The sequence below is a fragment of the Schistocerca cancellata genome, chromosome 6, assembly GCF_023864275.1.
Source record: "Schistocerca cancellata isolate TAMUIC-IGC-003103 chromosome 6, iqSchCanc2.1, whole genome shotgun sequence".
Taxonomy (NCBI): Eukaryota; Metazoa; Arthropoda; class Insecta; order Orthoptera; family Acrididae; genus Schistocerca; species Schistocerca cancellata.
Window position 1 is genome coordinate 571,338,941 of NC_064631.1, and position 18,388 is coordinate 571,357,328.

Sequence of the window (18,388 nt, forward strand, 5' to 3'; positions counted from 1 at the left end):
GTTGTAATTCATTTGTAACAACACAGTGCATACTAAACAGCGTTTTTTATTAGTTTATTGAACACAGCAGATAAAAATATAAGAGATAAATAAATCAGCAGCAGTACGGTCTTTCACACTATCTAAAACAGTCTGAAATTGTTCGGATAATTCTTTGGCTTCGCTCCTGTAGACAATATGTTGGTAGCACTTCGTCTCCGTGCACGTTATGTTGTGTTAACAGACAGTAAAGTTGTCCAGTTCAGCAAAACGATGAGGCAATCCAGCGTGCTCGCAAATTCTGTCACCGACTGCACAGTAAATGTGTTCTGTCTCGGAAACGATTCAGAATAGGGCTTAAGTTTTTTGTTTCAAATGAGTGTTCCTGTCATATCTCTGAATATTTACCTTTCCTCCTGGGTCACCCTGTATAAAGCCAAGTATACCTTAACTGTGTAACAGCACTGGTAATGTTACAGACGACAGCACCACTAAAGTGAAGTTACTAAACATAACTTTCCGAAAATCTTTCAATGGAGAAGATACAGCAATTATTCCAGAATTCTTATCGAAAACAGCTGCCAACGTGAATAATTTGCGAGTAAATGCCTTCACTGTAGGGACACAACTTTAAGTCATTTGACAAAATAAATCTTGTGCTCTGGTCTGTTAAGCAACTACATTCCTTCCAGAGTATACTAATGAAATAACTCCATTTTACCAATTATATACAACCGCTTGCTTGACGAAAGCTACATAACTAAGACTGGGAAGTTACACAGGTCACACCGATTCACCAGAAAGGAAAGAGAAGTAATCCGCTGAATTATAGACCAATATCAGTGATATCTATTTGTAGTAGAATTCTAGAGCATGTACTGTATTCCAATATTATGAAATACTTCGAAGAAAACGATGTATTGATACCCAACCACTGCGAATTCAGAAAAGATCGTTCTTGTGAAGCACATCTAGTTCTTTATCCCCAAGTAGTTAATAACTGCTATCGACAGAGGAACTACAGCTGATTCTATATTTCTAGATTTCCAGAAGAAGTTTGACACTGTTCCCACAAGCGCCTTCTAATGAAATTGCGTGTCTCTTGAGTATCACGTCAGACGTACGACTAAATTCTTGATTTCTTGTGAAAAAGGGCGCTACTCGTAGTAACTGACTGGAAGTCATATAGCGAAACCCAAGTTATATCTGGGGTTCCCAAGGAAGCGTTATAGCCTCTCTGCTGTTCTTAATGTACAGGGTGAGGCAACTAAGGCAGGCTACCGCACGTATATCCAGAATGAATAGATATATCAAGGTGAGTTTTCCACCAAGTTATAGAGGCCAATATGGCGAATTTCCTAAAGATCGCGAGTAATTTTTATCCTTTATAGTCACCGAATTACGCGACCGACTTTGTTACTTTTTTCTGATGGGATTATATACGTTTTTCAGTAGCGCTTGAAAGGCGCTTCTAAGACAACTTCAACGACGTAACATTATCAAAAAATGTTTTCCATCACCCCAGTTCCCATTAACTCCTAAAGGTAGACGTTGACTGTGGATATTGTATCACATACACAGTCACTTTGACTGTTTCAGAGATGTCACTAACCCCGCTCAAAGATGTCAACAACCATGCATGGCTCTGAGCACTATGGGACTTAACAAAATGGTGCAAATGGCTCTGAGCACTATGGGACTCAACTGCTGAGGTCATTAGTCCCCTAGAACTTAGAACTAATTAAACCTAACTAACCTAAGGACATCACAAACATCCATGCCCGAGGCAGGATTCGAACCTGCGACCGTAGCGGTCTTGCGGTTCCAGACTGCAGCGCCTTTAACCGCACGGCCACTTCGGCCGGCTATGGGACTTAACGTCTGAGGTCATCAGTCCCCTAGAACTTAGAACTACATAAACTTAACTAACCCAAGGACATCACACACATCCATGCCCGAGGCAGGATTCGAACCTGCGACCGTACCGGTCGCGCGGTTCCAGACTGTAGCGCCTAGAACCGCTCGGCCACTGCGGCCTGCAAACAACCATGCATGAGCAGCGCCTATTAGACAGGGGGGGAGGGGGCGACAGCCGATCAGTTCCCGTCTTTCCAGCAGGAAAATTACGGCACGTGTTGTCTGTAGTTCAACCATGCCTAGACGGTCAGTACCGCGGTTCCATTGCGTCCGCATTGTTACTTTGTGCCAGGAAGGCGTCTCGGAGTGAACCAAAGCGATGTTGTTCGGACATGGAGGAGATACAGAGAGACAGGAATTGTCGATGACATGCTTCGCTCAGGCCGCCCAAGGGCGGTTGCAGTGGATGACCGCTACCTACGGGTTATGACTCGGAGGAACCCTGACAGCAACACCACCATGTTGAATAACGTTCCTTCAGGATAACGCCATCACTCGATTAGCGAGACAAAAAATAAAAACACCTACAGCCGTTCTTATGATTTGATTTGATTTTGTCGCTACCAGTTTCGACGCTTCATTGCATCATCTCCAGGCTGTTTTGATGCGGTATAGGTTGACACGATCCCCATGCATAGCCCATCAGTTGCCAGCATTACTGGATTCGCAGACAATCTGAAACCTACGTGTCAGCACTCCAACCATCAACTGTCAACAGTGGGGATCGTATCAACCTGTACCGCATGAAAACAGCCTGAAGATGACGCAATGAAGCTTCGAAACTGATAGCGACAAAATAAAATAAAATCGTAAGGACGGCTGTAGGTGTTTTTATTTTTTGTCACGATGGTAAACGGCCGTCGTCACAGAGACATCTTGCTAAACGGATGGACATACAAAATTACTCGACTAGAGTGGCCGGCATGTTCTCCAGACATAAATCCTATCGAACGTGCCTGGGATAGTATGAAAAGGGCTGTTTATGGACGACGTGACCCACCAACCACTCTGAGGGATCTACGCCGAATCGTCGTTGTGGAGTGGGACAACCTGAACTAACAGTGCGTTGATGAATTTGTGGATAGTATGCCACGACGAATACAGGCATGCATCAATGCAAGAGGACGTGCTAGTGGACATTAAAGGTACCAGTGTGTACAGCAATCTGGACCACCAGCTCTGAAGGTCTCTCTGTATAGTGGTACAACATGCAATGTGTGGTTTTCATGATCAGTAAAAATGGCGGAAATGATGTTTATGTTGACCTCTGTTCGAATTTTCTGTGCAGGTTCCGGAACCCTCGGAACCGAGGTGATGTAAAACTTTTTTTGATGTGTGTAGATCAAGATAACAGCGACACAAACCACTGCCCCGCAGTCAGAAGAAGAGGTTCCACAAGCGTCTGCCCTATTATACGAAATGTAAGCCAGCACGTAACTCAGGTTCGTATGTTTATTATCACGACTGTCATACCAAGTGCTCAAAATGTTGACCTGAGCATTGCTACACGCTATAAAGGGACCTCGGAGGAATAATACTGCCCGTTGCAGACTGTTTTGTGTTTCCTGAAAGGCCGTTCGAATGCTTTCAAAATGTTCTCTTAGGACAGTGTGTCATCGCGTGCGTGGAATGGGAGGGACATCCATCATTTTATACCACACTGTTTGCCATATGTCCAGTGGGCTGTCTCCCGATAACTGAAGCGGCAGTATATCCTAGGAACTCGAGATACTTGAGTGTATTTAGAGTCCTATCAATAAAACAGGGAGCAATGATGCAGGTCTAGAAAACCCCCCACCAAACGTTGATAGACCAAGAGCGTATTTTTATCAACTTCTGTGAGTCAGCGTGGAGTTCCAGCTGACGAAAGTGCATATTGTGAAGATTGACTTGCCCATGGTTTATAAGCGATGCTTCTTTCTTAAACAAAATTTTGGATAGATGTGACACATCACATCGCACTTGTCACAGATAACATTTGGAGAACTGCAACCTATTCTGGAAGTCACTGCCATGAAGCTAGCGAAATATAAAAAAGATTAAATCCCATGGAATGTAGTGATAACAGAACACTTGTCTGGTTGGTTCGTTGATTTGGAGTAGGGGACCAAACAGCGGTCCTGTCGGTTCAGGGAAGGATGGGGAAGGAAGTCAGCTGTGCCCTTTCAAAGGAACTATCCCGCCATTATCCTGAAGCGATTTAGGAAAATCCCGGAAAATCTAAATCAGGATGGCCAGATGCTGATTTGAACCGTCGTCCTCCCGAATGCGAGACCAGTGTACACTTGGTTGGTTGATACCTCTCGTGCATCCGAGATGCCCCTTAGTGACATTTGTATTGTATGTTATTGCTTCTAAAATGTTAGTTTCATTTCTTTCAACAGTTGCTCTTCTTTTTCCTTGGCGTATTCTGCACACTTACAGCTTCTAGAACTTACTTTTATACGAGGTGCATTCAAGTTCTAAGGCCTCCGATTTTTTTCTAATTAACTACTCACCCGAAATCGATGAAACTGGCGTTACTTCACGACGTAATCGTCCTGCAGACGTACACATTTTTCACAATGCTGATGCCATGATTCCATGGCAGCGGCGAAGACTTCTTTAGAAGTCTGTTTTGACCACTGGAAAATCACTGAGGCAATAGCAGCACGGCTGGTGAATGTGCAGCCACAGAGAGTGTCTTTCATTGATGGAAAAAGCCAAAAGTCACTAAGAGTCACTAGGAATGTGTGCACAGAACCCACAGAAATGCCAACTCTGGAGGCGATCTGTTCAACAGTCATTCAGCGATCCCCCAAAACAAATTCTCTCCACTTTCTCGATCATGTCGTCAGACCGGCTTGTGCGAGCCTGAGGTTGTTTCAGTTTGTTGTCACAGGATGTTCTGCCTTCATTAAACTGTCGCACCCACGAACGCACTTTTGATACATCCATAACTCCATCACCACATGTCTCCTTCAACTGTCGATGAATTTCAGTTGGTTTCACACCACGCAAATTCAGAAAACGAATGATTGCACGCTATCAGTAAGGAACACGTCGCCATTTTAAGTATTTAAAACAGTTCTCATTCTCGCCGCTGGCGGTAAAATTCCATCTGCCGTACGGTGCTGCCATCTCTGGGACGTATTGACAATGAACGCGGCCTCATTTTAAAACAATGCGCATGTTTCTATCTCTTTCCAGTCCGGAGAAAAAAAATCGGAGGCCTTAGAACTTGAATGCACCTCGTAATGTTTGCAAAGACATATCGTGAGTGCTTGGCACTATCTGCATACTTTTCAGCATACAACCGTGCCGCTGTTCTAATGGTTTGGCGACATTCACCATATAGGATATTCACTTTTTCGACTGTCGTGTACATTATGAATGACTCAGTAGCCTTACGAGTATGTTATCAGATTGCTACAACAGCAGAACACAGAATGATGGGTTTCTAGTGCGTAGGTGAATAAAAGAACCACACCTGAGTTACGTGTTTGCTTACCTGTGGTGTAATAGGACAGGCATTCCTGAACCTCTTCTCCTTACGGCGGGACAAAGGTTTGCGGTGCTATTACCTTGATCCTGTTTGAGCAAGTCCCACACGTTAACGTCGCTGAATTTCTCTTAGAAGACAGTAGTCAGTGTCGTAATTCTAATACTGTAAACTACAAAAATTACATACTAACGTCCAGAAATTTGCCACATTATCCACTGTATCTTGGCGAAGGCCGCACCTCGATATATTTAATCATTCTGGATATATTTTGAGTAGCCTGTCTTAGCTGCCTAGGTCTGTATATAAACAATTTCGCAGATAATCTGAGCAGTGCTCGTACGTTGTTTGTACATGACGCTGTTGTGTCCTGTCCAGTAATCAGAGAGATCAAAAGATATTACAAAATGATCTACACAAGATATCTGCGTGGTTGCGAAAAGTGACTATTGAGTCTAAATAACAGAAAGCGTTAGGTCCTCCACATGAGTACCACGCTAAAAGGTTGCGACAAATTTAGGTTACTGGTACACAATAAATCACACAATTCAAGTAAACAGTAGGGATTACACTTATGAACAACTTAAACTGGAACCATCACGTAGAAACATTGTAAGAAAAACGTACCCAACACTGCACTTTATTGCCAGAACTCTTAAAGACGCAACAAATCTACTGAAGAAACTGCAAACACTACACTTGTCTGTCCGCAGCTCGTGGTCGTGCGGCAGCGTTCTCACTTCCCGCGCCCGGATTCCCGGGTTAGATTCCCGGCGGGGTCAGGGATTTTCTCTGCCTCGTGATGACTGGGTGTTGTGTGCTGTCCTTAGGTTAGTTAGGTTTAAGTAGTTCTAAGTTCTAGGGGACTGATGACCATAGATGTTAAGTCCCATAGTGCTCAGAGCCATTTGGCCCATTTTTGAACTACGCTTGTCTGTCCTCATATGGAACATATCTTCACGGGATGAGATCGTTAGCAGACAGGATTGACGGAGGACATGGGGAAAGTTCAAAGAAATACAGCTTGTTTTATATTATCACGAAAGGGAGAGAGTTTCATGCATATGAAAAACTGGTTGTGGTAGCAATAATTAAAACAAAAGTGTTTTTCCTTGTGGCGAGATCTTTTTACGGAACTGCTGTCACCAGGTTTCTCCTCCGAATGTCAAAAAACTTTTTGACTCAACACCTACACAGGGAGAAATGACCATTGCAGTAGTAGAGGTATGTTGTATGTTAACCAGGGACCTAGAAACGATGGAGAGGCTCCGTCTCCGCCGCAGCCACAGTGGTCCACAACCCCACGACGACTACCGCAGTCCACTTCACCCCTCCGCCGCCCCACACTGAACCCAGGGTTGTTGTGCAGTTCAGCCCCAGTGGACAGCCCCCCCCCCCCCCCCCCCCCAGAGAACGTCTCACACCAGATGAGTGTAACCCCTATGTTTGCGTGGTAGAGTATTGGTGGTGTACGCGTACGTGGAGAACTTGTTTGCGCAGAAATAGCCGACATAGTGTAGCTGAGGCGGAATAAGGAGATCCAGCCCGCATTCGCCGAGGCAGATGGAAAACCGCCTAAAAACCATCCACAGACTGGTCGGCTCACCGGACCTCGACACAAATCCGCCGGGCGGATTCGTGCCGGGGACCAGGCGCTCCTTCCTGCTCCGGAAAGCCGTGCGTTAGACCGCTCGGCTAACTGGGCAGGCCAGTAGGAAAAAAAAAAAAAAAAAAAAAGCAGGGTAATAGTCTGCCAAGCACTTAACTGTGAATTGTAGAGGAGAAGAAGAAGGAGGAGATTAGTGTTTAACGTCCCATCGACAATCAACGAGGTCATTACAGACCGACCACAAGCTCGGATTGGGGAAAGATGGAGAAGGAAATCGGTCGTGCCATCCTGGCATTGGCAGAAGCGATTTAGAAAAATCACGGAAAACCTAAATCATGATGGCCGGACGCGAATTTTAACCGTCGTCCTCCCAAATGCGAGACTAGTGTGCTAATCGCCGCGGTTTGGTGATTAGCAAAGTAAACATATGGATGTGAATGTGGAAAAAGTCATACTGGATCGTGCACGATACTGACCATCGTATCACTGGCGTTGCCCATGCAGTAGCAGTCGGTTATTACAAGTAACTGGTACCATATTTCTTTAATACTCCTTATACGCCACTCAATACTGTCTGAATCCACGTCCCAGATAGCTGCCGGAACTCTGAGCTCTGAAAACATTTTCAGTGTCTCCAAACCAGCTGAAATACCAAAACACGATAACAGTATAACAAAGCGCGTCTCACTGTGCGTGCAGTACTAACTAGAGTGACAAAATACGTACAGTCAAACGAGCACGTGAAGACGACAGCCTGTCGCACACGTTTGATTTTTATTAGATCAGAGATTAATTCCTGCGGAAGGACGGCACCGCCGTACGTAGTCTGTACCGTTAGGAGAAAAGTGAACACACCAGTTAAGATGAAGCCCATTTGGCAATAGTACGAGTTACTTTGATGTTAGCTGAGTGTCTGGCATACTAAGTCGTTCTTGAACATGAGGTATCTTTCGTAGATACGTCGATAATGAGTGCAACACACGTGTACATGTTTCACGAGTGTAGGATACAATATAGTGGAGGGAATGGAGTTTGCCGTCGGCACCGCACAGGGCACAACGCAGCTCGATGAACGTGATGTCTGTTATTTTGCAACACCGTTACCTTAAACCACCTTTTAAACTGTCGGAGACCCGTAATTTGGCGACGATTACAATTCCGTATTCGTCAATACTTCACAGCTGACGAAAATGTTTCCGAATTCCTCGTGTTGCGCAGAGTACGATAAAGTGTAACAATATATGATGTGCGTCATTTTGGAATTTCCTTATCTACTTAAAAAACAGCACTGCACCATTATTTCATGTTATTATAAAAATTACATACCTGTACCAAAATTTTTGCTGCGGTGAACGAGTGGCCTGCGAAAAGGAAGTTGGTGCGAAATAGTAGGCTCCACTGTAGGAACGAACAAGCACTTCCTTTTTAAACCAATTTAGCCGAACAGAGTCAGGTATATCATTGTGCGAGTAAGGTGTACACTGTCATTATCGCAGTTCTGTTGGTATAGCGTGAGAAGTGCACTGAAATTATGCACCAGCCGTTTCGGTAGGTATTAGGAACATTTACATCGATTCAAAAATTTTCGCTTGGAATCGAAAGCACCACTGGCTGTTTCTTTTCGTTAATAGCCTTTTCCTACAGATGTCCGAGGACTGTATCACAACAAACGCTTGTATAAGTTTCAAATTAAAGATTCATTACACAAACAATTTTACAGTCTTCGTTAATCCACACTCTGATATGACTTACCTCCCAGGAATATTTTCGCGAAAAGAATTCTCAACTTTTAAAATGAATTCATTAGTCTGAAACTATACGACCAACCAATAGACTACCCAACAATAGTGGATAGTATAAGCCGACATAAATCCAACGTAGACTATCCGCCTCTGCGTAGATTTCAGAATGGAGTCTTATATCATGCAGCAAAAGTCTGCAGTAGACTGCGATTAGACATCAGACAGGAAACTGGAAAGCCCCAGATATTCAAAAAGAAAATGAAAGGAATTCCTCATTTGGCATTCTTTTAATAATGCTTCAAAATCTATGGGCTCGTCGTTGTAAATTCCGTTTAATAGTAATGTTTAAATTAAACAGGTTGTTATATTTTCCAATATAACGTATTTTCTGAAATCAGTTAAGTTACATAAATGCCTAGTATGAAGTACCGAATGAAAATAAGGCTGGCAATTTGAATACAATAAGAGGAGGAGCACTGTTGCTTGTTTTAAGTAATCAATAAATGATCGTTGTAATTATCACTATGAATAGATTAGTACTAGCCATAATCTGTTGTTAGTGTACTCTACAGAAGTTGCCACAAACCAAAAGAAATTCTGATGGCATATGAAGGTTTTTAGTTGTACCAAAGTTAGTTTCCAGTGGCTAGAGAGCGAGTCAGGAACTGAAACTGAGGGTACCACAGCAAAAGCTGAAAACCTTAACTCTGGTTTCAAATATTCCTTTACAAAGGAAACCCCAGGCGAATGGCCCCAATTTAATTCTCGTACCACTGAAAAGATGACTGAAATAAGTGTTAGTGCCAGTAGAGTCGAGAAACAGCTGAAATCGTTAAAATTGAACAAAACTCCAGGGCCAGATGGGATCCCCATCATATTCTATACTGCTTTTGCAACTTAATAGGCCCCTCTTCTAACTATAATATACCGTAGAGGCCTCGAACAAAAAACCGTGGGCATTAGTTGAAAGAAAGCACAGGTCACGCCCTTCTGCAGGGCTTGTTGTAGAAGTGATCCACAGAATTACCATCCAATATTCTTGACATCGATTTTTTGTAGTATCTTAGAATATTTTCTGAGCTCAAACATAATGATGTATCTCGAACAGAATAACCTCCTCCTTGCCAACCAGCATGGGTCCAGAAAACATCGATCATGTACAACGCAAATCACACTTTTCTCACATGACGTACTAAAAGCTTTGGAACAAGGTGGTCAGGAAGATGCAGTATTTCTTGATTCCCAAAAAGCATTTGACCCACAACTACACTTCCTGTCAAAAGTACGATCATATGGGATTTCAAGTGAAATTTGTGACCGGATTGAGGACTTTTGGGTTGGGAGGACGCAGCATGTTATCTTCGATTGAGAGTCATCGCCAGATGTAGAAGTTTCACATGTGCCCCAGGGAAGTGTATTGAGACCCTTGATATTCATGTTGTATATTAAAGACCTTACCGACAATATTAGTAGTAACCTCAGGCTTTTTGTATAAGGTGTACAACTTTTCTTCCGCCGTTTGCCGATAAGTGGCGACAACGGTAAGTAGCGGTCGAAAGAAACAGATCGCAGACGTCAGACAGTAAGCCTGGACCTCGGTCCACAAAACCTCATTCAAACGTTAGTCGATTTGTGTCTCCATCATGAAGTTGTTCTTGATTGAAAATGTCAGTTTACTAGCATAATTCTCTTCATTTGCGGGAGGTGTTACTGTTTTATTTCAATATGAAGAAAACAGCGGCTGAGTCTCATCGAATGCTCTCAGGTACGTATGGTAAGGACGCTATTAGTGAAAGAACGTGTCGTGAGTGGTTTCAACGCTTCAAGAACGGTGATTTTAACGTCGTAGACCGGCATAGTGGTGGACGAGAGAACGTTTTCGATGATGCAGAATTGGAGACATTGCTGAGTGAAGACTCGCGTCAAACACAAGAAGAATTCTACATCTACATCTACGATGGCAGTTCAATAAGTAATGCAACACATTTTTTTTCTCGGCCAATTTTGGTGGAAAAAACCGGAAATTTCTTGTGGAATATTTTCAAACATTCCCGCTTCGTCTCGTATAGTTTCATTGACTTCCGACAGGTGGCAGCGGTGTACGGAGCTGTTAAAATGGCGTCTGTAACGGATGTGCGTTGCAAACAACGGGCAGTGATCGAGTTTCTTTTGGCGGAAAACCAGGGCATCTCAGATATTCATAGGCGCTTGCAGAATGTCTACGGTGATCTGGCAGTGGACAAAAGCACGGTGAGTCGTTGGGCAAAGCGTGTGTCATCAGCGCCGCAAGGTCAAGCAAGACTGTCTGATCTCCCGCGTGCGGGCCGGCCGTGCACAGCTGTGACTCCTGCAATGGCGGAGCGTGCGAACACACTCGTTCGAGATGATCGACGGATCACCATCAAACAACTCAGTGCTCAACTTGACATCTCTGTTGGTAGTGCTGTCACGATTGTTCACCAGTTGGGATATTCAAAGGTTTGTTCCCGCTGGGTCCCTCGTTGTCTAACCGAACACCATAAAGAGCAAAGGAGAACCATCTGTGCGGAATTGCTTGCTCGTCATGTGGCTGAGGGTGACAATTTCTTGTCAAAGATTGTTACAGGCGATGAAACATGGGTTCATCACTTCGAACCTGAAACAAAACGGCAATCAATGGAGTGGCGCCACACCCACTCCCCTACCATGAAAAAGTTTAAAGCCATACCCTCAGCTGGTAAAGTCATGGTTACAGTCTTCTGGGACGCTGAAGGGGTTATTCTGTTCGATGTCCTTCCCCATGGTCAAACGATCAACTCTGAAGTGTATTGTGCTACTCTTCAGAAATTGAAGAAACGACTTCAGCGTGTTCGTAGGCACAAAAATCTGAACGAACTTCTCCTTCTTCATGACAACGCAAGACCTCACACAAGTCTTCGCACCCGAGAGGAGCTCACAAAACTTCAGTGGACTGTTCTTCCTCATGCACCCTACAGCCCCGATCTCGCACCGTCGGATTGCCATATGTTTGGCCCAATGAAGGATGCAATCCGTGGGAGGCACTACGCGGATGATGAAGAAGTTATTGATGCAGTACGACGTTGGCTCCGACATCGACCAGTGGAATGGTACCGTGCAGGCATACAGGCCCTCATTTCAAGGTGGCGTAAGGCCGTAGCATTGAATGGAGATTACGTTGAAAAATAGTGTTGTGTAGCTAAAAGATTGGGGAATAACCTGGTGTATTTCAATGCTGAATAAAACAATCCCTGTTTCAGAAAAAAAATGTGTTGCATTACTTATTGAACTGCCCTCGTACATCCATACTCCGCAAGCCACCTGACGGTGTGTGGCGGAATTACCGCAATTAGTGGGAGTGACACAGCAAGCCATTTCAAAACGTCTCAAGGGTATGGGCATGACTCAGAAAGAAGGAACTTGGGTCCCATGTGAGGTGAAACCAAGAGACGTTGAACGCCGTTTGCGTGTTCGTGAACAGTTGCTTCAGAGGCAAAAACGGAAGGGATTTCTGCATCGCGTTGTGACCCGGGACGAAAAATGGATTCATTACGATAACCCTAAACACAAAGAATCATGGGGATATCCCGGCCATGCTTCCACTTCGACGGCCAGACCGAATATTCACGGCTCCAAGATCATGCTCTGCATTTGGTGGGACCAGCTCGGCGACGTGTACTATGAGACGTTAAAACCAAGTGAAACAATCACAGGTGCTCGTTATCGAACGCAGCTGATGCGTTTGAGCAGAGCATTAAAATACAAACGGCCGCAATACAGCGAGAGGCACGATAAAGTAATTTTGCTGCGCGACGACGTAAACCCCACGTTGCAAAAGAGGTCAAAACGTACTTGGAAACGTTAAAATGGGAAGTCCGACCACACCCGCCGTATCCTCCAGACATTGCTCCCTCTGACTATCGCCTGTTTGGATCAATGGCGCATGGCCTGGCTGACCAACACTTCCGATCTCATGAAGAAGTCACAAATTGGATCGATTCGTGGATCGCTTCAAAAGATGAACAATTTTTTGGACGCGGGACTCGTACACTGCCCGAATGATGGGAGAAAGTAATGGCCGGCGATGGAAAATACTTTGAATGATACATGTGTAACCAATTTGTTTCATGTAAGTCTCAATTGTTGGGGGAACGGCGAAAGCAAAGTTGTACATCTTGCAGATGTTGCAGTTATATATAACGAACAACTGTCTGGAAGATGTACAAATATTTATTGAGATCTTGATAAGATATCAAAGTGGTGCAAAGTTTGGCAACTCGCTTTAAATGTTCAGAAATGTAAAATTGTGCACATCACAAAACGTAAAAACGTTGTACCCTATGATTATAATATCAATGAGTCACTACAATCCGTCAACTCATACAAATACCTGGGTTTGAGGCTATGAAATGCAACGATCACATAGCCTCTGTCTTGGGTAAAGCTGGTGGTAGACTTTTTGTTTATTCGTAGAGTACTGGGGAAGTGCAATCAATCTACATAGGAAGACTGCTTACAAATCATTCGAGCGACTGGATCTAGAATATCACTCAAGTGTGTTGGACCCATACCAAACAGGACTAACAGGGAATACTGAACGTTTACAGAGGACAGCACGAATGGTCACAGGCTTTTCTAATCCGTGGGAGAGTGTCACAGAGATGCTGAAGAAGACCCCTGAAGATAGACTTTAACTATTCCGTGAGAGTCTATTACAAAGTTTCAAGAACTGGGTTTAAATGATGATTCTAGAAACATACTACAACCCGTACTTATCTCTCATATGCGGATCCTGATGACTAGATTAGAATAATCGCAGCACGCGCAGAGGCATTCAAACAATCATTCTTGCCGAGCTCCATACGTGAATGGTACGGGAAGAAACCTTGGTAACTGGTAAAATGGACGCACCTTCGCCTATGCGCTTCACGGTGGTTTTGCAGAGTGTAAATGTAGATGTAGATCTAGCTGCGACTAGCTCATTCAGATCTCAAGTTTCGACTTGTTCCACTTCTCTGAAAGTTCTCGTTCACAGTGGAATATGCAGAACACGAGATGTGAAGGACTGCATGAATGGAGTTTTCCCGACAGACACTAATTAATGTCTCTGCAAAATAATGCTACGCTCTTATCTTCGTGAGATACGACGATCGCTAGCATTAGAGTGTACGTTATTTGGATGCAAAGAAGATCCTTAAGTCAGCCTGGCTACTTTTGGCACGCAAGAGAAACTTTCCGTATATCAGCATACACGTGTATAACTTTTTCTGACAGCGTTGGAATATGTCTGCTAAATAACAACCTTGATATACTCGCTCAAAACTGTAAAGTTAAAACATTTTGTGCTTATAATTTTGCCCCTTAAAAAAAAGTCTCACTGTACATTCATGACAAATTTAATTAGAAATCAGTGTCTGCTGCAGAGAGTTAGTGATTCTGTTGCTATGGCGAATGGAACAGTTCGACGTCTAATGTGACTGGAATGTCGAAGGACATCGTACTTGCCATCGGCGTTACAGTCGAGCGACAGATGGGTAGCGTCGGTGCATTTGTTTGTGACCAGTTCGTAGGTTTCTGTCTCCACGCAAGCGTCAGGACATTCACGAGTCATCTTGTGATGAGTGTGAAAATGGTTCTGAGAAATATGCCGCCGCCAGAGCCTATAATATTTTTCAGACCAGGCTCACGATCAGCTGACACGGATCGTAAAAGCGGATAGACAGGTCATGGATGACTACTTCCTCTGGGAATATGTCAAGACACCGGTGTACGGAACGCCTGTGACAGTGCTGACGAACTTGGTGCACACATCCTGCCAGCTGCTGGGGAAGTCCGGGACACGACGGGAATTTTCCACAGCTTCCGTGCGCCAGAAATCACGGTCCAGGGCTGCAATTTCGAACACCTTTCTTTGAGGACGATTGTTGTCTGTTTTTGTTCTTATTTCTTGGTTTCCGTTGTACTAAACATAATGTACACGTTTCCTCACGCTGTTCGTGTCCTTCATTTCTTGTGTTTTCTGTCGTCACTACCGCGTCAGGAAAGCGTTTCAGACCATGCATTGCTGTGTGATTTCCCATCGTCTACGTGTACTCTATCTCTGCTGAAAGTCTTTTACCTTTGTGCTGAAACACCAGACACATATATAGTACGCAGATATAATGTTCTGTCGTTGACGGTATCGTCGACTGTATCGAAAGCTTTCCAGAAATTCAGCTTCAACCCGTGTCTGTAATAAGCAGCCTTTCGGGCCTCGTGCTGAGTTGAGTTTCACTTGATCAACTTTGTGGATCGCTTTCTTCAGCCCCAAAAATCAAATTTTATACCAGCAAAAAAGCCATAACACCTGAGCACAAAATATATTACATAATTCTATAATGTACGTCACCAGTTTGTACGGTGTATCACAGTGATTCATCTCCTATTGATCATTTTGAATTACACTACTGGCCATTAAAATTGCTCCACCACGAACATGACGTCCTACAGATTTGAAATTTAACCGACAGTAAGAAGATGCTGTGATATGCAATGATTAGCTTTTAAGAGCATTCACACAAGGTTGGAGCCGGTGGCGATACCTACAACGTGCTGCCATGAGGAAAGTCTCCAACCGATTTTTCATACACAAACAGCAGTTGACCGGCGGTGCCTGGGGAAACGTCGTTGTGATGCCTCGTGTAAGGAGGAGAAATGCGTACCATCACGTTTCCGACTTTGATAAAGGTCGGGTTGTAGCCTATCGCGATTGCGGTTTATCGTATCGCGACATTGCTGCTCGCGTTGGTCGAAATCCAATGACTGTTAGCAGAATATGGAATCGGTGGGTTCAGGAGGGTAATACGGAACGACTCCCTGGATCCCAACAGCCTCGTATCACTATATATAGCAGTCGAGATGACAGGCGTCTTATCCGCATGGCTGTAACGGATCGTGCAGCCACGTCTCGATCCCTGAGTTAACAGATGGGGACGTTTGCAAGACAACAACCATCTGCACGGACAGTTCGACGACGTCTACAGCAGCATGGACTATCAGCTCGGAAACCATGGCTGCGGTTACCCTTGACGCTGCATCACAGACAGGAGCGCCTGCGATGGTGTGCTCAACGACGAACCTGGGTGCACGAATGGCAAAACGTCATTTTTTCGGATGAATCCAGATTCTGTTTACAGCATCATGATGGTCACATCCGTGTTTGGCGACATCGCGGTGAACGCACATTGGAAGCGTGTATTCGTCATCGCCATACTGGCGTATCACCTGGCGTGACGGTATGGGGTGCCATTGGTTACACGTCTCGGTCAACTCTTGTTCGCATTGACGGCACTTTGAACAGGGGACGTTACATTTCAGACGTGTTACGACCTGTGGCTCTACCCTTCATTCGATCCCTGCGAAACCCTACATTTCAGCAGGATAATGCGCGACCGCATGTTGCAGGTCCTGTACGGGCCTTTCTGGATACAGAAAATTTTCGACTGCTGCCCTGGCCAGCGCATTCTCCAGATATCTCACCAACTGAAAACGTCTGGTCAATGGTGGCCGAGCAACTGGCTCGTCACAATACGCCAGTCACTACTCTTGATGAACTGTGGTATCGTGTTGAAGCTGTATGGGCAGCTGTACCTGTACACGCCATCCAAGTTCCGTTTGACTCAATGCCCAGGCATATCAAGGCCGTTATTATGGCCAGAGGTGGTTGTTCTAGGTACTGATTTCTCAGGATGTATGCACCCAAATTGCGTGAAAATGTAATCACTTGTCAGTTCTAGTATAATATATTTGTCCAATGAATACCCGTTTATCATCTGCATTTCTTCTTGGTGTAGCAATTTTAGTGGTCAGTAGTGTATTTTTTTTTAATACGAATGTTGAGTTTTCGATAATAACCAAGTAATTCTGCACTGCGTAAAAAATCAGCCACAGAAACTTTTAAAATGCTCTCAGTACCGTATGAAGATGTGTATTGCTCGAATGTGCTTGCTTTGAACGACATACTGGAAGGTCTGGATTCTGTGGAAGCTGAGGACGGATCATGCTGTCGCATACCCGAGAAATGAAGGGAAATATAACAAAACTACGAGATGTAACAGAGAAAGGCCAAAGACTGAATGTTCGCAGTATTGCTGAAATTTTGCAAGTGGCCAGAGAGGATGTTTGACATACTTTTACCTGAGGAGTTTAATATGCGACAGGGGTGTCGGAACTCTTCACCGTTGAAGAAAATATATCCTGTGACTAGTCCATATGAGTGAGAATGAAGCGAATGTGGTGTCGTAGCGTGTGCATGTTTGAATCTACCGCCAACTGTTACAAGCGCGAGCCGGCCGTTGGAGGCAGCACGGCTAGTCTCCACCGCGCCGTCTACCGGCGACTCACGCATATACACGCTATATGCGCGGAGCAGCGCTGAGCCCTCTTCTATGTCTTTCCACTGTGCCGTTCACTTCCGAGTACTGTGTCTTGTTACACAGAGATCCACGACAGTCCGTTTTCCGCTATTGCTGAATGCTTCATAAATAAGCCTGTATTTGTGTTACTCGAACCGTTGGGTGCGCGTGTACTAGGGGAGAGTGGGGGCAAGACGGGGTACTTACCGTGTTTACTCGAATCTAAGCCGCCCCCTCCCCCTTCCTCCCTCCCCCTCTCTCCTCTGCCCATTGCATCTCTGCTCTCCCCTCTCCCATTCCCCTTCCTCCTCCTCCTCCTCCTCCTCCTCTCTTGGCAGGTCCCCGGACTCGTACACGCTCAGTGAACATTCGCGCGCCGGAGATCATCGCCGTCAGTGTTTTGTGTGTGTGCATCGTTTGTGTGTAGTGTTGTTCGCCGTCACGCCACCACTGTTCACGTGCCGTCGCCATCATCCATGTTATGTGCACCGTGTCGCCTAGTGTTAGTGATGTTTCTCGTCCAGCGTGAATGGCTCCATGTTTTTTTCGATTTTTAGTGTCTACATTTTTTGCCCACCGTTTTTACTGTCTTCTCTGTGCCACCTTTATGTACTACTTGTTGTCAAACTCAAGGCTAAAGAGCGGCGTATTGTGCTGCTGACAGCCCGCCTTTGTATAAGGCGTTTAAAATCACAATAAAGAAAAAAAAATCTAAGCCGCACTTTTTTTCCGGTTTTTGTAATCCAAAAAAACGCCTGCGGCTTAGAATCGACTGCAAAGTAAGCGGAAGTTCTGAAAAATGTTGGTAGTTGCTGCCACAACTAACTTCTGACGTCGAATATATGTAGCGCTACACAGGCATGATTTGCAGGCACAGCGATAAGTAGTGGCGCCAAAACCTCTGCATCAGTAAATAAATTTAAAAAAAAAGGTAGAAGATGAGACAAGCTGAAGCACATGTACGAGTACACAGACTGGCTTCGAAAAGCAACAGACAACTGACACCAACAGGACGTGTAAAACATGGAAGTTTGTCGCAAGTGTGCCAATGGATTTATGATGCATGGAAGTGTGTCCCAACTCAGACTGCACAACAAGCATTCGATACCCAATGCACTAGATGGTACGGAGGACGTTGCTCTGTATGAAGAAATGAGCAACAAAGAATCGAGTAATAGTGATTCAGAATCATGACTGATATTTTATACATTTCGTATAAGATGTATTACTAACCTAATAAAATTTTGTTTTAAATTTCAGCGTTCAATTT